Source organism: Pezoporus flaviventris, unplaced genomic scaffold (assembly GCF_033815535.1).
Source record: "Pezoporus flaviventris isolate CSIRO_AGI_PZ_B2104156 unplaced genomic scaffold, CSIRO_AGI_Pfla_v1 ptg000015l, whole genome shotgun sequence".
NCBI classification, from domain to species: Eukaryota; Metazoa; Chordata; class Aves; order Psittaciformes; family Psittacidae; genus Pezoporus; species Pezoporus flaviventris.
Genome location: NW_026892563.1, coordinates 4,037,694 through 4,062,538, shown reverse-complemented (window position 1 = coordinate 4,062,538; position 24,845 = coordinate 4,037,694). Strand labels below are relative to the sequence as shown.

The following is a 24,845-nucleotide window of genomic DNA, read 5'->3' as shown; positions in this document are numbered from 1 at the left end:
TCAGCTCCACGTGGGAGATAATACCCAGCATTATTTCTAGAGACAACTTAATTTAAAGTCAAAGATAATTTCAAATTTAATTCAAATTCTTGTAAATCTTCAATCTTCTGCCTGGCCAAAAATACACTTATTTACTTAACTCTGTGATTAAGGTGAAAGCATCTCTTTTCTGTAGAAGAGTTGTTGCCCTTTAGGGAGATAAGATTTGAGTTCCGAGTATCATTAATTCCTTTTATAAACTACCTTCCAGTGAAATACATTTGAAAAACACACACATTGCACTTCTGTTTCCTAGCCACATATCCTGCATGCTCTGGTCTGCAGATCATATTGGGTTTCTCATCTCCATTATGGAATTATTTGCTGAATTCTTATCCTCCCTCAAGTACTGGGAACAGAAGGAAACTCTTCTAAAACGTTACATTATTGCCATGTAATGATTTATGTATGTATGTATGTATTTATTTATTTATTTTTACTGTTTGTGATACTCAGAAAGACCCCAAGCCTGGTGGCTATAAGGGAATTTTAAAGTTCAATTTAAGCAAAATAAATGTTTCAGTGGGAGGAATGTTTTGATTGAAAGTAGATGAAAACCTATCAGGTAATTATGGAAAAAATGGCTGTCCTGTGCCCTTGCTAAGCTGTTATATATTTATACGAGCTGGTGACCTGCCCTTAATGGGATCTCAATGCTATTGAAAAGCAAAGCCCAAGGAGTCTTAGCAAGGCATTAGGTATACAGTTATTCTTACAATGTTTGAAATTAAAGTATTAGTGTTTTTACAAACTCAATTTTCTTTTGATACTACAAGATACCTTTACTAGCCAGTTGATATTAAAAACATTTTTCTGTGTTTGGGTACTTGTTTTTTGCATGAGTTTTCATTGCTGCCACATTCAAGCACTGTGTCTGACTTTTTAAAATAAAATTATTTCCTTGAAATTCCTGCTGGCCCACGCTCTTATAAGCTTTGCTGCACAACATTTATACGTAAGGACAAATGTGATTTATGGTCCTTTAAAGCAAAATAAGCAGTCCTTTTCTGTTCACATACTGGTTGTTACTGCCTCAGTATATCTACTAAATGGGCAGATTTACTTGACATTCCATGAAACAAGGCAATTGGGCAGAAAATGGCATTCTTGGCTCTACATGGAAAAAAAACCCTCTGTTTTTCTCTTGAAGTGCCTACAAAGCAAGCACTTGAACCATACTTTTTCCCTTTTTGTGTGTGAGGATCTTTGACTCTGTCTGGGCAGTCCTGCCTTGCCCGCAAAATTCTGTGATGATGCATTACCGTCTCTTTTTGAATGTGAGGTACGTAGCATGGTTGCACAGTGTCGGCAGAAGAGTTGGCCCAACAGAATATGCGTGTATCATTCAAGTTAATGTTCTTTCCCAGTTGTGGAGATCTAACCAAAATGCTTGCTGCCTGTCCAAGGGAGTGCATCTTCTTCCCAAGTCTTGCTGTCACAGAACCATCCTGCATGTCTAGCTTCCAGGCATGCAATTTCCTATTTCTGAGGCTGACAGATTATCAGGAGCTCAGATGTGAGGCCCAATATTTATTTTTCTTTTTCTTTTTTTCCCAGTCAAGAGTATTAGCTGGAGTATTCAATGACCAAAGGGAATGATGGATTCACCATCCCTTGATATCTTCATAGCCAGTCTGAGTGCTTTTCTGAATGGTAATCAGCGGTGTGTTGGTGGGGTCTGTGCAAGGATAACCGGGTGACCCTTTGTGGCTTGTTTTATGAATGGGTTGAGTGCAACTGCTCCCAGTGCCTCTTCTGGCCCTGAGATCCAGGAGCTAAGGACAAGGCTCCCTAGGGAGGTGTATCTTGTCTCATGCCCGAAGCGTCACTTTGCTGGCACAGTGCCACCAGTGCCTGGCAGTGCAGTGAAGGGGGCAGTGCCACCAAAGTCTCTTATGCCCAGGGTGACAGTGCCCAGGTGCTGGGGACAGCACTGGAGGGGCCAGGGAAGACAAATGAGCCGAAGGACTTCAGGCCATGTTGGATAGGGCTTTGAGGAACCAGGTATAGTGGAAGGTGCCCCTGCCCATGGTAGGGAATTGGAAATAGATGAACTTTAAGGTCCCTTCCAACCCAAACCATTCTATGATTCTATGAATTTGTGCAGCTGTGACTGGGCTGCTTCTGCCCTGTGTGATGTGTTGTCTCACCCTCTTTCTGAGAAGTTGTGCCACCTATCTTCATTGCCCTTCTCACTGCCTCTGCTGTATTCTGTCCCCATCAGCACCTTTTTATTTTCCCAGCGTTTTCCACTTCTCTCCTAAATTGTCCCACTCTCCCACCTAATGTGCCTTTCTCTTTCCCCATGTATCACACTCTACTCATGTGATCCACCACTTTCCCTCTCCTGTTTCCGTGTTACCTACCTAGGCTGTAAACTCCCTCAGGTTCTGCTACTTTGTGGGTATTAGTAGGGTTGGTTTTTAGATGAGTTCTGTAGGGATGCACAGAAATATACATTATCTGACATGTTTGTTCCAGTGTGGATCACGAGGAGCTAAGTGCTTGAAATAAAGGTAGATAGATCCCATTTATCTACATTAATGCTTTGCTACATGCTCATTAATCCTTGGTGCCTTTGGTCCCACTGTAGAAAGTGTGATTAATAACAACAACAGTAATCATTTGCAAAGATTTTTAATTTAGGAGGAAAAAGGCAAAGAGAATCCAAAACTGGTAAGTTACTATGCAGATCATAGTGCTGAAAGTTACACTGAAGTTAAAGTTGTGATGAAAAGTTTTTAATTCTGCCCTGTTCTGTTTTTGTACATTTCAACAAAGGTTTGTTTCTGAGCTCATGTTTTATACTTGAAGCCACCACCACGAGAGGACTTTTGTTCTCATCATCATCCACTGGCCTATGATGGAGCAGTGGGAATAGGAACAATTTTAAATACGATGGTGCATCCTGCAAAGTTTCCTTGCTGGAGCAGAAGGAGAGACCAAGTACTACAGCATTGCAAGCTGGGGTCCAGCACTCCTTTGTAGTAGCCTGACAATGCTTTCTCCATCCAGGGAGACAGAGAAAACAAAACAGCGCCACTGGACTCAGCAATCTGGTCTCACCCCTGCCGGTCCTGGGATCAAGGGATCCTGAAATGTTTTCTGAAGTACACTGGTGTTTCCCTACTGCTGACTTCAGTAGGAGAAGCAGCAAGGGTGTGTAGCACTTGTGACTATGTGTGTGAACTCTAGCTAAGAGGGGGGACAGAGATAAAATCAGACGTGCCAGCAACAGTGGCTACATTTCCTCTTCCTGCTAATGTCCCTGAACAATTGCAATTTTTAAGTGTCAGCTGCTCCTTCTTCTTTTCTTTTCCTTTATTTTTTTTTTAACCTTACTATTTTTCAATCTGAGGACTAGAGCCAGAAGATTTCTATTGTTTCTGAGCCGTGCTGCTCTAACGCATACAGGGTGTGCACCACCACCAGTCCCTTCCTATGCACCTCCCTTTGGTGCCTACTGGCTGTAAAGCCATGTGTTATCTCCCACTGGGAGGATGAGAGACCTGCCCTAGTCAGTTTGGAAAAATAATCGACTTTGGGCTGATGATTGGCTCCAGAATGATCATTTTTGCTCATTGAGTCCCTGGCAGGAAATGAACATCGCAGAAATGATGTGGAAGTGTTACTTGTTTAGTGTTTTGAAATGTAGGCTAGAGAGAGAAAGAAAAGGGATTACAACACGAAAAAAAAAAGAAAGAACATGACTACTCTTAAAATGTATCTATTTTCTCCTGTAATGTTTGCAATGTGCTTTGGAAGCTGGGAGATTAATCTCCTTTTCCTAACGCTGTTTGCCAGGGTTTCACAAGTCGTGCCTGTCTTCTGTGTCTCGGTGTCACAGGAACCAGTGTAGCCCAGTTTCTCAGCATTAGTTGTGCATGCAGCAGCATCTTCGGTAATATTAAGAGTGATGTGTGCAACTCTGGGATATTATTTAACTGTGGCAGGTAGGAAAGCACATGTATTCTGGGAGCACTCGAGTGCTGTTTTGTTTTAACTTTTTTCAGAAAAGCTCTTATCTCAATGTAGTGTTAAATATGTATATTTTATTAAATGCAAAATTTAAAAAATGGATTTGGTTCAGATTCCCAGCCAAATGCGCCTCTGACCCTGCAGATGTTTAAAGACATGCACCCTGTGTATGTATAGCAGATGTGACATTAACAAACATTTTGATACCTTTAAAAATATTTTCAGACCATGTTCCTGAAGTCAGCGCACAAGTGCACCTGCAATTGCAAATTGGGTAAATTGGTTTTGATCCTCAGGTGATCTTTGATGCATCCTATTTTTAATCCTAAATGAGATCAGGCTTACATAAACTGTAGAGGAAAAAGGAGTACACACCAGCTAACTATAATCACCTGTCCTGAGACAGAGACTTGTGTCTCTAGGGTGTCACTGCAGTCATTGGAGATAGAGATATTACTCCAGAGATGACTCAAAGCACTTAATTTAGGCACTTTGGGAAACCAGTCTTCTAATTTAGGTGCAAAAAATCAGGTTGTGTGAATAGTCCTCCCTGTTTTAATTTCTGGATGTGAGCCATAAAGAAAATGGTTGTTGCTATGTAAATAAATGACAGGAATTCTAACAGCACCGATGGCTCTGACAAGGACTTCCTGCACCCCCTGGCAAGCTAATTAACCTCCTCATCTCCATTCAGCAACACAAGTGTGCTGGGCTCTGCAGAGCTTTTGTGAGCCATGCTCATTAATATTGGCATCGCACCCTCAGACCCTGGGAGGAAAGGTGGAAAAGAAGAGGAAAGATTTTTACAGCAGACAGCCGCTTGATTTCTCCCCTGTTGCAGAAGTTGATGAGTGCAATTGGTGAGTGCTGGGCAAGAGGAGAGATGTGCATAAGCTCAGCTGGTGCTCACCATCCTGCAAGCAGGCAGAACTTTGACTCCTGGAGGTGGTGTCTGTGGTTATCCTGTGGAAGGCTTTCTTCTAAAAAGAGTAGGAAAACATAGCTTGGCCACACCATCTTACCCCATCAAGCCAGACAAAACCCATCTGTGAGTCCCTGCCCCACACTGCTGCTGTTTACTGAGTGAACCCTTTAGCACGCCGCATGCAAGAGGTGCAGAGGGCAGAGCTGAGTTTGCAGCTGCATTTCTCATCCACACAGGGACAACGCTAATGAGTTTAGTGTCTGTGCTACAGCCTGTAGTGTGAATTTGTCTGTAACAGAAAAGATGGTGGCTGCTGTCAAGCTGCCATGGCACTGACACTGGAGACCGAAACATGCCAGGTGGGGGGCACGCTGAAATTTATCTCTTGCTACCACAGACTTGCAAATAAAGTCTTTTACTGTAGGAAGTCCCCGGAGCAGAACAGGCAGGACTCTACTCCCAGCAGTGATCCTTGCTGATGAGCAGAAGGTGAGTTGTATCTTTTTTGCTCTTTTCAGCCTCCCAAACTTTCATTTTTGTCAACTGACTGTGAAAGGTGTTGGCTGTCTCTGAAGCAGCATGGGCAGACTCATGCTGAAAGACTTAGCTCTTTTATGAAAGGATGAGTGGGAGGACTGGCACAGAGTTGAGCTTGATTAGTATTGAGTGTAAGTTTTTTCCTTGACAAGTCTTTGGCACATTTCTGATTACTACCTCTTCTCTGTGCCAAGTCCTTGCAAGACATGTACTGAATGTCCAGTGCCAAACAGTCTTTTTAAATATTAATCACTAAGAAAGTACATAAATTCTATGGTTCAGAAACTGTGTATGTGTCATTTGAACTAAACCAAAACAACTTTGGGCCACACTTGGTTTCTGTGTCTTTTTTTTGTTCCCTGTAGTTTAGAGGTTTTTTTCTCCCTATAAACCACTTATGCAGATTAGACCAGGTTATGGCTGGCCCTTGCTTGTGTGTAAACAGGTGGAATTCTGTCTTTAACCTTGTGCTAAGGACACCTTAATTTCCAGGCTTGATGCTAGCATGGATGGCAAGAATGAGTGGAGCTAGAAAAGTCTGCTGGTTCAAAGGCTTTCGTGGGCCCCAAGGTGTCTGCACCACATGTAACTTCTTGCTTCCACCCTACCCCTGAAGAAGCTGATACCAGATGACAAAGGTGCATAAGGCCCTTTCTTTGCAGGGGTATCTAAACAGAAGCAAGGGTGTCAGGAATGCCTATAGTCTTTATTTTGGTGATGCTCTTCTTAGAGGTGAGGTTTGAGCCTGAGAAAAGGTTTACAAGTGGCAAAAAACATAAGACATTTTTTTCCCTTTCTTTTCTCAATCAACCAGCCTTCCTGCTTCATTTGCCCTGGCCCTGACTCTTATCTGACCTGTTGGTGATATTGGTGAATTGGTTTGGATTCCTATGCTGGTTTAGTAAAAAAAAACCAAACCAAACAAAAAGCCAAAGATGTTTTCTTCTGGTTTTATGTGCAAGGGAAGAGCCATCTTGTGACATCTTACCCTAAGCCTTCCCGTTGAGCAAGGTTTACTCTGGTCAGGTTGCACCATATGGTGCCATTCACTGGACACAGCTAGTAAATGGAAGACACCAATATTTTTAGTTTCTTCTCTTTTCATTCAGATCAATCAACTTTGACTCTGTAGTGCTCCTTGATGATGAGGTCTGAAAGCAGGAGATCCACCTTGCTTGAAGCACTTTCAGCTATATTGGAGTAGGAGGGGAAATCTGCAAGTAACTAGCCCAATTTGGAGAGTGACTGAGCTCCTGCTCCGTCAGGAGCCATTAAAAACAGTTATTCTTGCACCTTCTCAGAGTCGGATGGCAGACACTAAGGTTTGAAAGTTTTAGGGTGATGATGTGCCACCTGCACAGCCACTGAGAAGATCAATGTAGACAAGCAGTTCTTGGATCGCTTTTCATGTCTTCCCATTTCAAAGACATTATTCAAATGTATGTCAAAAAGTTCTGCATGCTCTTTGATGCCTTTGGATCCACTTCCTCTAGGGACACCATGGAAATCTCTAGCCTATTCCCTTTATTTCTGCTCTGAGATTCTTTTGTCTGTAGATAATAAGTTTTTTGACTTCTCTGTGCGGGCAATGCCTTTCATAAGATGTGGAGCCATTTCAGCCTCATTTTGCAAGACAGGTGCAAATTCTGTCACTGAAAAAGAGAATATGGATTCCCCTGCTTTTGTCATCTGACAGTGTCTGAAGTCTGCCAGAAAGTCTGAGAATTTCCCTTTAAGTTGGAGAAGTGATCTTGATTTTCTCTTATTAGCCTACAAAACCTTCCGCTCTGGGAATCTTGTACTGGAGATGCAGAAGAAGCTGCTGCTTTTTAGGGAAAACACCTTGTTATCAACTTTCAAAATTTGTACATTTTAAAATTCATTTTTATTTGCATACAGAACAAAACCCAGGCTTTTCAAAATTTCACCTTTCAAAAAAATTTTGGATAGGGCAAAGTTTTTAAAATTTTAATTTCAGAACCCAGTAATTTGTTTTTTTTTTTTCATTTTTTGTACTTTCACTTTTATTTTGTTTTGATAATTTTCATTACTTTGTGATCTTCCAATAGTGGAAGTGAAGTAATATGTTAATTTACTGTAATGTAATAGTAGAAATATTCTAATCTTTTTCCTTTTTGCCTAGGAACAACTTATCACAAGGTTAACTATATGGGACTGAAAATATAAAATGAACTACGATTTGTAATCACAAATTAAATTTGTTGAATTTTAAAATATTGAATGGTAATGCAAATCAAAATTAACATATTTTATGGAATATCAATCTTAAAACAATACCATTTTTTTAACAAAAAATGCCTCAACTGAAATTTTGGTGAAGTTTACCTCTAAAGGAGCTGGCCTCTTTTTGGAAGCTGCAGTTCAAAGACATAGGAAAGCCCTATGATAATTTGCAATTTGATGATAGGTTTTTTCATTCTAGACACTTCTCAGTTTTTCTTAAAGATCACTGAGGCAGCCAAAGTAAAGGGCAGGTAAGTGGAGATAATGCATATTTATTTTAAGGAAAGATTTGACTGTCTCTTTCCAGCCAACCCACAAACAATAGGTGACTATATTCTTTTTACTTAACTCCGTACCATTACTAAAGCTGCTATAATTAATTGCAAGGTGATTCTTTTGAAATGTGGTTTCCATGATGGGATAAGAGTCCCAAAATAATTCACTGTGGAAATGCTGTTGTCATATTTGTTGCCAAGAAATGTATCCTGACTTCTGTCTATTAAGTGTGGTTAATTTACACATTCAGGCTGTAAAATGAACTTCAGGCTGCTGAGGGCAATGAAATTAACTAATACTGTGGTTGAACTGTGGGATATAGCTGTTCACTTTAAATGGAAACCCAGGAGCATATCACGTCATATCATATTTAGGTCTGCAGACCTCTGCTTTTCTTTGGGACTGACACAGTGCATGAATACAGTAATCATTAAAACAACTTCAGAGAGCCTTGCTGAGACTAAGAAGCATGACTTTATTGCTAAAATTAGCCATGTTTGAGGGTATGAAGGGTGAGGGGAGAAAGAAGTGGAATTAGTCACAGTAACATCAGCATTGGGTTTAATCCAGGTGAAATCTTGTGAAGCATTTCTGTAGCTTTGTGTTTTCCAAAGTCTATCCGTTGTTTCTTTGGATAAATTAAGTACTGCAATTCTTTGATGTCCCCAAGATCCCTAATGAAATTTAAAGGATCCAACATCTGCTCATTTCTATTGCTCAGCTCAAGACTTTTCCCTCTCTGATACACTTTCCAGCCACTTGACCCTGCACCACTTGACTAGGGGCTCATTACAAATTGAGTTACTTGCCTGGGAGGAGTGCTGGCATTTCAGGCCCATGGCAGGAGGAGAGGAGCTAGAAGTTTTCAGAGCAATTGTCAGTCTCTACCTCCATGCCATGTGCTGGGGCTGGCCATAGCTTTCAGAAGGCTGAAGCTGCCCTGGCTGTTGCTCATGGGTGCACAGCCCCAGCCAGAGCCGTTGGTGGGGTGATCCAGCCTCAAACAGCCCAAAGCTACATGCAGAGCCTGTGGTTCTGGCTTCTGAAAGCTGGGACCTACCCAGGACCATAAAGCTTCTCACTTCACCCAGCAACGTGATGTCAGGAAAGAGATAAAAAAACACTCCCAACCCCCTTCTCTCCACCCCCTCCAAGTAGGATAAGTGCTGATCTCTTTCATGTCTCTGGTGTCTTATCACATTTCAGATGCTGTCACTACACCCGGCTGGGATATTTTCGGTTGAAATACCTAAGGAGAAATGAGAACAGTTTTGGTAAGAATAAATATCCAGAGCTCAACCTCCTTTGCATTGCGGTGGGATTTGGAAAGAGTAAAAAGAAGTGTGAAAGAAAGAGCATGTTTATTCAGGAAGCTGCTGTGAAGCAGGACAAACCAGGCTTCACAGCTCTATGCTGCCATGCCTGAGCTGTTTCCAGTGTTGGAGTTAGTCATTTGGGAACTACTTGTGTTGTAAAAAAACATCCTTTTGACAAGCTTTCTCTGCAAATGTCTCACCAGTGCTGGCATGACACAGTTAGGCAGCAAAATTCCTAAGACCCTCCATGTGTAGTGCAGACTTTCTCACCCCTGTAGCTGATGTCTACTTCAGTCAATTAAAAATTATCTGTGCTTTGTTGTACCACATAGTTGCAGTGCATGTATGCCTGTACTTTGCAAGTCATTTGCAGGTTATAATGCTTCGCAGACTGAGGATGCTGCTGTTTATCTGCAAAATAGGAATGTAGTCCCTGAAGCACTCCAAACTCTCTCAAATCACATGGTAGCCTACTTGGAAGCAGTTGGTGTTCGCTTGCTGTGGTGAGGTGAAGCTGTGTGATCAACTTGCAGTGGCAAATGGATGGTGAACCTGACCATGCCAACTGCTCTGATGTTCGTGTGTCAGTATCATCCAGGAAACTGTTACACCAGAGAGCTCATACGCATCAGCATAACCAAGGACACTTTCTTTGGAAAGATGGAGCAGCTAGGGGGAGCAGGGGGCTAATGAGGAAATGCACTTGAGCTAGAAACAGCCGGCTGATGCCCTGGTAAAGAAGATCTCTACTGGTGCTGCCAGGAAAAAGCAGCGGGTCGTAGTAGTAGGGGACTCTACACTGAAAGGGACAGAAGCACTCGTCTGCTGTCCAGACCCCGTCTCAAGGGAGGTGTGTTGCCTACCAGGGGCACGGATCAGGGATGCGGCAGAGCGGCTGCCTGCTCTAGTAAGTCCCACGGAGTTTTACCCACTCCTGCTGATACTCCTGGTAGGAGGCTTGCCAGGCTGGTCAAGGAGGCTTTAAACTAGATGTGTTGGTGGAGGGGGGCATCATTCCATCCCAACACACCCAGTCAGTTGCCAGCACCTATAATAAATGCTCGGAGCAATGTAGAGATATCCCAGCTGCTCCAGCCAATGAGCCGGCTTCAGTTGGAGCTCGGCTCAGATGCCTCTATACAAACACCCGTAGCATGGGGAACAAACAAGAGGAATTAGAGGTGTGTGCACATCTACAGGGGTATGATATAATAGGCATCACAGAAACATGGTGGGATGGCTCCTATGACTGGAGTGTTGGAATGGAAGGTTACAGGCTCTTTAGAAAAGACAGGCCTGGCAAGCGGGGAGGGGGAGTTGCCCTTTATGTTAGGGATAGGCTGGAGAGCATGGAACTCTGTCTGGGCACAGGTGAGCAGTCCACAGAGAGTTTGTGGGTCAGGGTTAAAGGGAGAACAGCTACGGGAGACATTACTGTGGGGATCTGTTACAGACCGCCTGATCAAGGAGAACCTGCAGATGAAGCACTCTACAGACAGATAGGAAAAGCCTCATGCTCACAGGACCTTGTTCTCATGGGTGACTTCAACCACCCTGACATCTGTTGGAAGGACGGTACGGCCCGGCACAAGCAATCCAGGAGGTTCCTCGGTTGTGTGGAAGACAACTTCCTTCTGCAAGTAATAGAGGAGCCGACAAGGAGAGGTGCCATGCTTGACCTCGTGCTCACCAACAGGGAAGGGCTGGTTGGAAATGTGACGCTCCAGGGCAGCCTTGGTTACAGCGATCATGAGATGCTCGAATTTGAGATCCTCAGGACAGTGAGAAGAGCGTGCAGCAAGCTCACTGCGCTGGACTTCAAAAGAGCAGACTTTGGCCTCTTCAGGAACCTGCTTAGTAAGGTTCCATGGGATGCAGCCCTAGAGGGCAGAGGGGCCCAAGACTGTTGGTTGATATTCAAGGATCACCTGCTGCAAGCTCAGGAGTGTTGCGTCCCAACTAGAAGGAAGTGCAGCAGGAGGGCCAGGAGACCTCCTTGGATGGATAAGGAGCTCCTGAGGAAAATTCAATTGAAAAAAGAGGCTTATAATAAGTGGAAGCAAGGACAGGCGGCCTGGGAAGAGTACAGGGATGTTGTCCAGGAAGCTAGGGATCAGGTTAGGAAAGCTAAGGCCCAGTTAGAATTAAATTTAGCTAGAGATATTAAAGATAACAGGAAGGGATTCTACAAGTACATAGCAAGTAAAAAACAGAACTGACAGACAGGGGTAGAGCAGTTGATGTCATCTACCTAGACTTGTGTAAAGCGTTCGACACTGTCCCACACGACATTCTTGTCTCTAAATTGGAGAGACATCAATTTGATGGGTGGACCACTTGGTGGATAAATAACTGGCTGGATGGCCGCATGCAAAGAGTTGTGGTCAATGGCTCAATGTCCAGCTGGAGACCAGTAACGAGTGGTGTCCCTCAGGGATCGGTGTTGGGACCGGTCTTGTTCAACATCTTTGTCACTGACATGGACAGTGGGATTGAGTGCGCCCTCAGCAAGTTTGCCTATGACACCAAGCTGTGTGGTTTGGTTGATACCCTGGAGGGAAGGAATGCCATCCAGAGGGACCTTGACACGCTTGTGAGGTGGGCTGATGCCAGCCTCATGATGTTTAACCATGCCAAGTGCAAGGTCCTACACCTGGGTGGGAGCACTACCAGGCACAGCTACAGGTTGGGCAGAGAAGAGATTCAGAGCAGCCCTGCCGAGAAGGACTTGGGGGTGTTGGTTGATGAGAAAATGAACATGGGCCGGCTTCAGTGTGCGCTCGCAGCCCAGAAAGCCAACCGTGTCCTGGGCTGCATCAAAAGGAGCATGACCAGCCGGTCGAAGGAGGTGATCCTGCTCCTCTACTCTGCTCTTGTGAGACCTCACTTGGAGTATTGTGTGCAGTTCTGGTGTCCTCAACATAAAAAGGACATGGAACTGTTGGAACAAGTCCAGAGAAGGGCCACGAGGACGATTAGGGGACTGGAGCACCTCCCGTATGAAGACAGGCTGAGAAAGTTGGAGCTGTTCAGCCTGGAGAAGAGAGGGCTGCGTGGAGACCTCATAGCAGCCTTCCAGTATCTGAAGGGGGCCTATAAGGATGCTGGGGAGGGACTCTTCATTAGGGACTGTAGCGACAGGACAAGGGGTAATGTGTTCAAACTTGAACATGGGAAGTTTAGGTTGTATATAAGAAGGAAATTCTTTCCTGTTAGGGTGGTGAGGCACTGGAATAGGTTGCCCAGGGAGGTTGTGAATGCTCCATCCCTGGCAGTGTTCAAGGCCAGGTTGGACAAAGCCTTGGGTGATATGATTTTGCGTAAGATGTCCCTGCCCACGGCAGGGGGATTGGAACTAGATGATCTTAAGGTCCTTTCAAACCCTAATGATTCAATGATTCTATGATTCTATGAATAAATCATATATTTGGACCACAGGAAGCCCACGAAGATGATCAGAGGGCTGGAGCACCTCTCCTAAGAAGACAGGCTGAGGGAGTTGGGCTTCTTCAGTCTGGAGAAGAGAAGGCTCCAAGGAGAACTTATAGCAGTCTTCCAGGGCCTAAAGTGGGTGTGCAGGAAAGCTGGAGAGAGACTTTTTACGTGGGCTTGTAGTGACAGGAGAAGGTGAAATGGCTTTAAACTGAAAAAGATTAGATTTAGATTAGCTATTAAGAAGAGGGTCTTTACAGCGAGGGTGGGGAGGCACTGGAACAGGCTGCCCAGAAAAGCTGTGGCTATTTCTTATTTTTAGAAGTGTTTCTAGCAACCTGTTTCCTATTTCTGGCAGCGTTCAAGGCCAGGTTGGGTGGGGCTTTGAGCAGCCTGGTGAAGTGAAAGGTGTCCCTGACTGTGGTGGTGGTGGGGCAGAATGAGATGATCTTTAAAGTCCCTTCCAACCCAAACCATTCTATAACTCTGTGATTCTTTTACATAAATTGCTTTCCTTCTCCAGGTGGTTGAGTGTCTTTCAGGGTGAAAACCAGATAAGCTTTGGCCTTTGACTAAGCCCTGGAAACCTGGTACAGAAGAGAACAAAGTATTGCATCATGCTCCAGAAACAAAAGCAGCAGCAGTGCCAGTATCTTCCCTCATACTGCAGCAGTTTCTGTATGAAGCTGAATAATATTTACCAGATTTGTACATGTGTCTCTAAGGAATTCTGAAAACACTTTTAGAAATACCTGTCCCTGTTTCAATTATCCTCATTCAGCAAGCAGCACTATTGCAACTCAGTGGGGTCTGAAACATTAATGACATTTCCCAGCAGTGGCCCAGACGGATGAGGCAAAGTAGAAAGAATTGGTTTAGCCATGGAAAAAAGCATTGAAAACAGAAATCCCAAAGTTATGCTAAGTTTTGTAATTTTATTAGTTAATTTAACAGTTCATTTAATTGTTAATCAGTTTTTTAAAAATAGCTCTCTCTAATTAGGAACTCTTAATATTATATTGGTATTCTTATTTAAACCTCATAGTTATCTTTCAGTTGTGAAAACTGTAAATTTAACCCTTAATATTAAACTAAGACCCTCACTATTTTGATGATAGTTTTATAATGTTTGATGTGCTGTGTAATTAATATTCTTACGTGAACATGACCTTAGATTTATCTGTGAACTGAAAGATCTTTCAGATATGTGTGGTTGAGACAAATTACTCATCCTATTTTTTTTTTGAACTTGAATGGGCTTTCTAATAGACTTTCCCAAGTTTCAGATAATGTTAATAATCTAAAACTTTGGAAGAAGAGATAATTATCTGCTTTCTCAGCAGGAAATTTTCCTATATTATCGTATCCTATTGTAAATTGTACCCTACCCTACCCTACCCAGCCCTATTTCCTGGTGTCAGGATGTAATAGCAGAGTGTTTTCTAGAAGTATGTTGAATGTACTCTGTTTACTAACACTGAACTAACACTTGTTCTTGGTCTTATCCTCTCTCCCCACAGGGAGGATTGTTTGAGGTGTTCAGTTTCTAAATTATAGTAAGACCTTTTTTCCCCCTTTATTCTATCTGTACCTGCAACTTGGTGTGTATTTTGGGAAAAGAAAAATGATGGTTGCAGAATTGCACTTTGCAGTAGGTACATAATGCTGAAGTCCGTAAGAGTTGAAGGTCTCAGAGCTCCTATATGCATGCCAAACCAAACTGAAAGAAACTTTATTTTCCCACGTAAGTCAATATTTGGCCTTGTGCAACCAACTTCTGCTGTGCCTAGGAGCTCAATTTCCCCACCCAACAGGAGCAACCAAGTCATTAAGAACATGATTGTGCAAACTGTTGGTTGTCCTAAGCTTGTAGACAAGGGGGTGAGTTGTAGATGCTCAGTGTTTAACAGGGTGAATTCTTACTGCCTTTAATGCACCTGTCCATGTGGTTGGCTTTTTTCTGCTGAATAGTCTTTAAGGCTTTCTATCTCAGTATCTCATAAATAAATTATTTATTACAGGTACTGCCTCTTCACGGAATTCTCCTAAACTGCTGTGGAGAACAAAACATACTGATTTACTGGTGCTGCAGATAGCTGCAGGTCTGGAGCCAACCGATCCTATGGTGTTGTTCAGCTCCTTGTAAAGGGATAAGAAAGCAGAGGTGGGGTACAGACTCTTGCAGGTCTATCCAAAGCAAAGGAGACTGAGAGATAGGAGCATCTGGCAGCACTAACCTGACATGCACAGAGCAATTGCTTGCTGGCTATTTCATTATCTAAAGAATGTAATTTCATCACTGAAATTACTTAGGCTTGGCACCAAATTGTTAATGAGCTTGTTGACACGAAGTTAAAGAGATTTGAGAAGGCAACATATGGACTAAGATATGATAAGGACAGCATGCCTCTCACTCACAGAAATATCAGGAGATACTTATAACACTCATCAATGATACTCAATTTCTTGAAAGCATGCCTTGTCTTTTTACCACTTCCTTGCAAGGAGGGAGTCAGGGTAAGAAACCCAGGGAGATCATTCCTTCCATCCTGCTGTTTCACAATATCAGCTGACAAGGGAAGGTTGTTGGAAACAGACCAACTCCTGGAAGTCCCAAAGTTGTCTTGGCTCCTAGTTATCTGGAAGACTGCTTTGCTTAGGTGTGTTAGTTTCACAGAATAAAGACATCCCTTTTCTTTCTTTTTTTAAAATGATCAGTGTCACTTTGAGCACTAGACATGCTTTCAGAGAAAAATCAGTGAAGCAAAGGGCTAAGTTCTTAATTATTTACTGGCAACAAAGTTGAAGTACAGAAATATGAAAAAATAAATAAATGTGAACTTCAAATATGCTTCACAGCTACAGATTGTTCTGTCTGTCTCACAGGATTTCTTTGTGGAAGCTGAAGAAACATTTCTGTCCCAGAGCCCTTTTTCAGAGCAGCACCTCAGCTAGGGTTTCTCTGTGTCCCTTCCCCTTTACACCGCAGGTGAAGTTCTCTCTGCTGCTAAACACAGGTGAGAGGACAAATAATTTCCAAAAACTTCTAACCCTCATCTGCCCTCTATTTTCTTTTTCTTCTGATCTACCTTTTAGCTTAATCTACTCAGCATTTAAGATATGTAGAGAATCTTTGCAGTGCTTATCTTTCATACTAACTTCTTCCTCAATAGCATTGTGCCTGTGTGTCGTGGTTTAAACACAGTCAGGTAACTCGTTCACTCACCGCCCCCACTTCTTTCCCTCCCCCTGCTCCTGGAGGGACGGAAAGGAGAATCAAAAAGAATGCAACTCCCACGGGTTGAGATAAGAACAGTTTAGTAACTAAGGTATAACACAAATCACTACTGCTACCACCAATGATAATAATGATAAAGGAAATAACAAGGGAAGAGAATACAACATCTCACCACCAGCCAACCGATAACTCGCCCCCCAAGCCCGACCAAGCTCCGACCGATACCTCCTCCAACCCTGCAGTCTCCCAGCCCTTCCGGCTAACTCCCAGTTACATCCTGGGCATGACGTGCTGTGGTATGGAATACCTCTTTGGTCAGTTTGGGTCAGGTGTCCTGTCTCTGCTTCCTCCTGGCTTCCCCTCCTCCCTGGCAGAGCATGAGGCTCACAAAGTCCTTGGCCAAACCAAAACATCATTGTTATCAGCTCTGTTCCTAGGCCAAAAGTCAAAACACTGCACTGCACCAGCTACCAAGAAGGAGAAACATGACTGCTACTGCTGAACCCAGGACACTGTGCATCTGAAATGTAACATTTGTCATAAGGCTTGTCATCAAGGCGTTTTTGGAAAAAGTTTTTTTGTTTGCTAACCTTTTATGAATACTAGGTATAACGCAGAGGCAAGGGGTATGGGACATGGAACAATTACCTCTCTCTCGCAATGTTAATTTTAGGGGATATATTTTATTAAAATCTAAAGTGGTCCATTCATATATATATATATATATATATATATATATATATATATATATGCTTTGACACCATTTGGAGCTTGCAGGTAAGTTTTATGCTTTATGATGATGCTGGATCCTAGTATTTTTACAGTGTTATCCTAGCATTACTGACATTTATAGCTAAAAAAGTATCTTTAGGATTTCACTCTGGACCTTTTAAGAAGCAAAAAATATTGTTCTGTACTTAAACCAGAAATCCTGATCACCAGTAGAGCTTTTATCTTGTTCTTGCCTATGCCTACATGGCTTCCTAATGCATTATGTCTCTATCCCTATTTTTATAAATATAAATTTACCAATGATGCTACTGTATCTTTGCCAATTAATATATATTCATAACATCTTTAAAGTCTGCTAGTAAATTTCAACTCTTTCAGCACATATATCTGCCACATGCGATGTAGTTACTTGCCAAAATGGGAGAGACATCTTACAACTCACCCTTCCAGGCTAGTTAAGGTAAGAAATTTCAAGGTATGATTCATCATGATATATATGAGATTATGCTTTCAAATTCATCCTTGGCTCTGTCCCCTAACATTTTCACTAAATGCTGAGCTGACAGCTGATTTCAATGCACAAGCTTTGCATTTTGCCTTTCTGTTAGAAGACCTTGCAAGTTCTCTGCAATAATTGCATTTTTCTTAATAAATTACTTTTTTTTTTTTTTTAATAGTGTTGCATGAGGAAGGGTGCTGGAAAAATAGTATGCACCTGAGAGGTCAAAAAATGAATATTGGTAGAAATAGTGTGATGTGGTATGCAGACCACTCTGTAAAAATTAGCCATTACTTATTTGTCAGAAGTTATCTTAACACATTGGCTAATGAAGCTGCGATGGGAAAAGGTAGAGAAACAGATTATCTGATTAGGTAGGTATGGATATAATTCCTTGCTGCAGAACCTACTAAGCAAGTTTTAGTACACGTGCTCTCAGAACTTTGACTCTGAAATTCGCATGTTAAAAAAGAGACAAATATGAAAAATAAAAAAATTCAATAAATACACTTTGGAGGCAAAATTCTTCTTAGAATAGCAGTTCTGGTATTATTAATAAGTGATTACATCTTGGCAAGGGACAAATATATAGCAAAATCAATACTAATTGGTTTGGATCACTCAACAACATTAAACATGATGGACCGCAAATCCATGCTGGGTTCCCGGTGTCTCTTCTGGGGTAGATATTTCTGTGCTTTGATTACTCCATGGTTTCCTTGGAACTTCTCAAAAAATAATCTGAAGAAAATGTGTAGTGGTTTGTTTCTTTTTTTTTTTTTTGCTTGTTTGCTTTTTTTTTTGTTTGTCTTGTTTTGTTGTTTTGTTTGTTTTTTTTTAACCTCAATTTTTTATATGGTATTCCCATTTACTTAAAGGCTCTTTGAGAAGGCAAAATTCTCTGTGCTCTGGCTGGCAGGTGTATTTCTTACCTTTCCTGATCTTGGGATGGTTCTGTCCGGTGTTTTGCAATGAGAAGTTGTTCATTGAATCGTTAGGGATGTTGATAGATTCCTAGAAGCAGTAAAGGACATAGAAAAGGTGGAAGATTTCTGGCCTTTCTGTAGATGTGGTTTGGAACCCTTCTTTCTCTGTGGGACTGTCAGAGGTAGTTATAGTTCTCCCTGTTGATACCTGGACTCACAACTGTTCTTTTGTGTTGTTTTTTTGTTTTGCTAGGCTGTGTTTTCTCTATTTGGCTATACATTATTTTCAACTGAAAAAGCTTAGAAGATTTGACTAAGCGGGATGTGGGTGGTAGACTCATGTGAGTGCTGCTTGATTTGGTCCAGAACAGATTTGGCATGTGCATTTCCTCATGGATTAGTTGGGATAAAAACTTTGACTTGTGAGGTTGTTTAGGAATGCTTCATTTTGAAAAATTGCACAGGGTGTCTAAGTCATATGACAACATTTTATTTCCCTCATGGGATTACCAAGGTCTTGCTGGTTTAAAAGCTGTGAAATGGAAGTCCTTTGAAAATTATTAACAACATATTGAGCTCAATAAATCCTTATAAAAAAGACTTATGCATCTGTAAGCTTTACTCAAAGACTGACAGATGAGTCTTTGGTATCAATCATCATAATTCTACTGACACCAATGTTATGCTATTCTATGTAATCTGAAAGTCTGCCCTTCAGGATAAGGCTGGCATGGTGTGTTTGCTCCTTTTCCAAAGCATAGTTTTTCTGTTGCGAACACTGAATTATCTGTATGATTTTTTTTTTTGTTAAATATTAATTTGTAGCAAAGCCTGTGAAAACCCTAGAATTTCAATTAGTGACACTGCTCTTGACAGTAATAGGCCAAGACCTACTCTACTAGGCATTGCACAAACTTGTAAGAAGGAGCTTGCAATTGAAAGAAGTTTACAATCCGATGCTAAGATGGGAGTAAACTGATGTTAATAGCATATTGAGGAGCCCAGAAAAACAGGGAGGCAAAGTACCTCATCCTGAAGCAGTGATCTCGGCACACAAAGAGGTTAGCTGTTGACATATTTTGTAAACATCAGGCAAGACTGTGCTTCAAGGAGTCATATAAGGGATGTCTTTTGTTGTCTTTTTTTCCTAGCAGCAACAGAAATCATAGAAGGTGCTTACTTGAAAATCTAAGTGGAAAATAAAACTAGTACCTTGGGCTGGGTGGTAGTAAGATACAGCTACTGATGTGGAGATGGTAGGGGAGGAGTAGGCTGCAAAGGGCTTTGAATTTCTGTTGGGTTTGAGAAGGCTCTTGTTTATTGAGACCTAGAAATAGTAGCGAGCTGAAATCAAGGGCTAAGTGTGCAAAAACATTTATGAATCATATTTCTTTAAATCCAGCTAGCTCTGTTCAGTGATAAGAGTCAGGTAAGAACTTTTTGCATTGATTCTGCTTAAAGAGACCTACCTTCCAGATAACTTTAAGACATAATGTAGTGATTTGATGCTGAACATGATTAGAGTATTGAAGCTTGTAGAGAAGGCTTCCCTCCCTTTTTCCCAGTTTAATAGATTAAATAAGGGATGTTTCAGCTCATGTTTGAAGGCTGTTATTCAGTGTTTGAAGTGTCAGTGCTATGTAGCTCTTACTGTAGGAAGTTCTTGCTGTGCTCTGACAGAGCTCAGATCTCACTCTTAAGGCATAAGGCAAAATCTGCTCCCCTGAGGTTTTTTCATCTTCCAAGTGTAGGCAGACTGAACTCTCACAAATGCTTTCCACATTTTGGTGTATGTCAACTTGCTCTGGAAATTTTCTGAGTGCACATTTATCACAAACAAAACAGCTATGAGATTTTTTAAAATAAATGACTGAATCACTGCTTTATGAGGGCCATTTACGTTAGACAAGTACAGACTGATCTTATGCCAAAGCACTCTCTTTTGGCTCTTAGCAAAATAAAAGGTTCATATGTTTCAATATCTATGGTCTAGTTAAAGACATCAGGATGAAATATGCTGGAGTTAGATATAGCCATTATATTTTCATGTGGGATCCATCAGTCAGAAAGTGCATGGGCTTCAGGAAATGAAATAATAAGCTTAGTAATGGTGGGAGCTTAGAGGGAGAATATGCTTAATGTAATTAGAAAGAGTTTCAATCAAGGAACAACTTCATCTTACAAGTGTTCTTCCACAGAGAAAGCACTTCCCATGAATGACTTTTGCTGCCCTGGCTTCTTGATCTTCATGCAAAATTAACTAAGACTCATCAAAATTTCATGCCCTGTAAACTAAGCCACTTCGGTTTTGTGTCACCCAGATGAAATATTGAAGTGTGACCACAGAACTTGCTAATAAACTGTAATTTTAAAAGAATGGGTGGGGAAACCTGTGGTGCTGAGGAAATAAAAAACAATTAAAAGCTATATATGAAAGTGGAACCACAAGAAGGAATTAAGCTTCCAAGGAATGGTGAAGAAACTCAAGGAAATAATTGAAGGAGGGAATATCATTTTAACCTTTTAAAATATTAAAAAATTAATACACCTGAAATATCATCAAAAAAACAATCCTGTAAACAAATCTATATTCATGGGGCTCCATGTCTGTCTTCAGGGTGCTCTTCAGATGCGCAAAGCATCAATCTGGTGGCCTAAGGAGGACCTATGAGATGATGTGAGCTCAAGTTACAGGGAGAAGAATGCTGAAATTTACAGATCCTTTTTTCCTTCTGGATTACATTTTGGATTATATATAATTTGTAACCTAGGATAACACTCAGGAAATGCTTCAAGAAATTATACTCTGAAAAGCCTGTTTGTAGCTGACACAAATCTATTTAGCAGGAATGTTTATCAGATTTACTTGTGTTCCTGCACAGCTGAAAGGTGTTGATAGTTGTAATACGGCTGCCAAGCTCCAAGCAGCTGCTTGTTGCTCTTGGAGTATGCATGGAATGGATGCTAGCTGGTGAAATGTAAATGACTGACTGATAGAATATCAGTTTTATTTATTTATTTATAAATGTGGATCTTTATGACTATATAATCCTGGAATTGTCTTTGAACAATGGTTCCAAACCATCAAATACTGCTGGTGCCCCACCTCTGTCACCTGGTGCCTTGCAGACAAATTCTGTTGAAAACCCACTGAAAAGCAAGTTATAAATTCCTAGCTGATGTTGTTAATTGTCATGTGGCATTTACAGTAGTGGATGTAAATCATTCATAATCCAATATCAAACTAAAAAGAGTAAATGAGTTTGCCTCTGTGGTTAAAAAGAATTAAGTATTGATTACCATAACAAATTAACAACTTGAAACCTGATCTATATCTTCTGAGTGCTGAGAGCTTTGAACTGGAACAGTCATGTATTACACATTAACCTCAGAAGATTTAAAAGCAGTTGTGCTACAACAATAGCTAGTTATTAGAAGAGTTCTGTAAAAATGATTTTAATGGCATTTACTGCAGAGCTAGAACAATTACCAACCTGCAATCAAACAAATAGCTTTTCATTAATTAAGATAGTTGAGCAAGACCCTGTTCTTACAGATTTGTTGTGAGAAACAATGATGGCAGGCACATGGGTGAGATGATGTGAGAAATGTATTTTCAATGGCAGGCAGATGGGTGACAACATGAGCTATTGCAGGATGGTAGAGGGAGCTAAAAAGCAGTTGGTACTTCCAGAGGCGTCTACGCTGATACAGTTAGATGGTGACTTTTCATAGGATTGGATCTGCTCTATGGATTGGAAACTTACAGGGAAAATTAACCTACAAAATCTGTGTGTATGCTGGGGGAAGAAGTTAGGTTAAAGCCCCACTGATAAACCCTTTTAGGATGCTTCTATCTGCTTTGGATTTTCTTTCATTTCTTTCCCGCATGGTGATAAGTGAGATTTCACCAGCTAATATGAGAAGATGACAGTGTGAAAGTGCACTAGTTTGAATCAATACCCATCTCTAGCCAGCAAGCTGCTTTCAGGACAGTACTTACAATAATGCTAAACTGATAGGAGCCTGAAAACTACAAGAGAACGGGATGAATATTCATTCACATTTTTAAGGAACTTCTATTTGTCTGTACTCACACTTAGTCTGTGTCTTGTTTATGCAAATGTTTTTATAAAGTGGTTTGTTGGCAACTGTATTCATGGAAATTGAAAAATACAGCAAATATTGCAGATGATGATAGATTTTTTCAGATCCACAGCAGGGCTTGCAAGGAAAGCCAGGAATTACATTCATAGTCACGGAACAAAAATATATTGTTTAAGTATTCCGTAAACCAAAATGCTTTTAGCTGAAGATGCTCAGATCTTACAAGATACATTTTGCTGATAAAAATTCTCCACAGAGGCTACAGTGACTACCTTACACTGCAGAGATTGTGGTATGTTGCTGGACAATTTGAAAACAGAAAATAGCAGGTATGTTTGTGATGAAATGTTAAGCTGCTTTCTGAGTGATATAAATGATCTCTTTTTCTTGACTAGATATTGAAAGAAACAGCCAGTAGACCTACAAAGACAGGGAACCTCTCAGAAGCCAAAGGAGAGGCTTTTTACTTTTACAGGTGAAATGAAAGGCATTTTGCCCCTCCTTTCACTCTGCAGTGGTGAGCTTTCACCAGGAGGAGGGTAATCATTCTAGGTGTTTGAAGGCAAAAATTGAGGTTAGTATTTAGTCCATGAGGAACAAAGGTACTGCTACCACTGACAAAACAGTTCCGGGGAACATGATGGGGTTGGGAAAGCTTGGAAATCCTCAGCTGGGTTGAATTTATCTCACTTTCCTGTGACAGATCTCCTGAACTCCTCATGTGGTCTGCTCTTCCTTGGGTGGAACATCTACTGCTAGAGTGAATTGTTGTCATATTGAAGTTGACAATCTGTGTTGATAATATTTCATATTATACGGACATAAAAATTACACAAAACCTCATTGGGAACCCTTGAACATTTTGAAGACAGGATAAGGGGTAACGGGTTAAAACTTGAACAGGGGAAGTTTAGATTGGATATAAGGAGGAAATTCTTTCCTGTTAGGGTGGTGAGGCACTGGAATAGGTTGCCCAGGGAGGTTGTGAATGCTCCATCCCTGGCAGTGTTCAAGGCCAGGTTGGACGAGGTCTTGGGTTATATGATCTAGCATAAGGTGTCCCTGCCCACAGCAAGGGGGTTGGAATTAGATGATCTTAAGGTCCTTTCCAACCCTAACAATTCTATGATTCTATGATTCTATGATAATAGCATGCAGAGATCTAGGAACACCTGGGAAAGCTGCTGCTGTGGTTTTGAGAAACCTAAGTGCCCTGAAGTGTTATTTATTTAGTGACATATGACAAATTATTCTATGAGGGCTAGGTGATTGCAACTTAAGAATAAATTAAAGCCTCTCTTTGGGTGTCCTGATCAATTTTGATATACAACACTCTAAATAGGAATCTTGGCTGCCTGGGATGTACAGCGTTTAAAGGACCAATTAAACTTACAAAACTCTGGCAAAGTTTCCCATCAGCATTATTGCTTCCACTTTGTTACCCTGTATTTTGTACTGTTCCTTGTGCTTTATCTGTTGTAGGTCTGTTTCTCATGCTAATTAAGGTAAGTTTATTTCTTGATGTGTGGAAGTATTTATTAGTGTATCAACTGGAGGGCTGATGTGCCAATGACTTTGCTCCATCCTTCTCTTCTTGGCTGGGCCACTACACCAGGGGAACAAGTGGTGGACAGGACATGGCTTCTGTCCTGCTAGCTTGCATCCACAGATGGACCAGTCCCATTTAAGACTACAGAAACTATTTTCAGCTGTTTTCAGCTGAATTTGCTTCTACACCTACGTGGGTAGCATCATGTGCTGTCCTAATGCACAGAGAGATAACTAATATTGTTGTCTCACTTTCTTCTGGCTAATCCTCAACAAAAAAGTTGCTGAAAGTGGATGAAATGTTCTTTTTCACTATTGGCTGCAATAGGAAATAGGGGTTTGAAGAGATCAGTTCAGTGGAAACACTTCTTTTGTAGTCAGAATTGATTTGGAATGACAATTTAAGCGAGATAGATTTTGGCATGGGACTGTTCACATTCATACCGATCTCATAAGCTACAAGGAGAGAAGTGTGCAGTGGTTTGGTTTCTTCTTTTCTTGTAGGAAGATCACCTTGCTCTACTTTCTTAATATAACCTGGGGCTACTGCAGAGTGGATGAGGCTTTGGCTGTAACATTAATACCCACACAGTGTAACGATCCGGTTGTGCACGGTGAATCCCTCATTTGGTGCTGCAGCCTTTGTAGATTATGCTGCTGGTTGATGTTGCCTTCCCTGTGGGAACCAAAGCACCCACTCCTTTTCACTTGTGGTGAGGAAATTAATATCCTATTCATGTAGTTGTATATTGCTTTTAATTGGTTTGGTATTAAACTATCAACTGCTTTAATGAAATGTTGTGGGGAAGGTAATTTCAAGGAGGCAGTTTGTCTCTGGACAATTGGAGTGTTTATTTTCATGTTATTGAATCACACAAGGGAATATCTCATAGAAAACTGTATTTTCGGAGAAATTGATGACCCCTTAATAAAACAATGAACATTTTTCCTAAATAAAATGGCTGACAAAATGGTGCCACCAACTTGGTGGTAACACATCTGCCCAATAAGAAAAGAGGATAAATATTTGTGAATTGCACACCAAAGG

General features: G+C 41.3%; 2 long non-coding RNA genes across 2 annotated transcripts; both read left to right on the top strand.

Moving 5' to 3' along the window:
- The first annotated feature begins 7,939 nt into the window (after positions 1-7,939).
- LOC133269810 (uncharacterized) lies at positions 7,940-14,897 on the top strand. Its single transcript, XR_009743555.1, has 3 exons — positions 7,940-7,974; positions 9,206-9,273; positions 14,769-14,897. It is a non-coding gene; the product is annotated as an uncharacterized LOC133269810 (long non-coding RNA).
- A 7,459-nt stretch (positions 14,898-22,356) lies between these two features.
- On the top strand, positions 22,357-23,087 carry LOC133269809 (uncharacterized). The gene is made up of 2 exons (XR_009743554.1): positions 22,357-22,823; positions 22,953-23,087. It is a non-coding gene; the product is annotated as an uncharacterized LOC133269809 (long non-coding RNA).
- Positions 23,088-24,845: the final 1,758 nt, after the last annotated feature.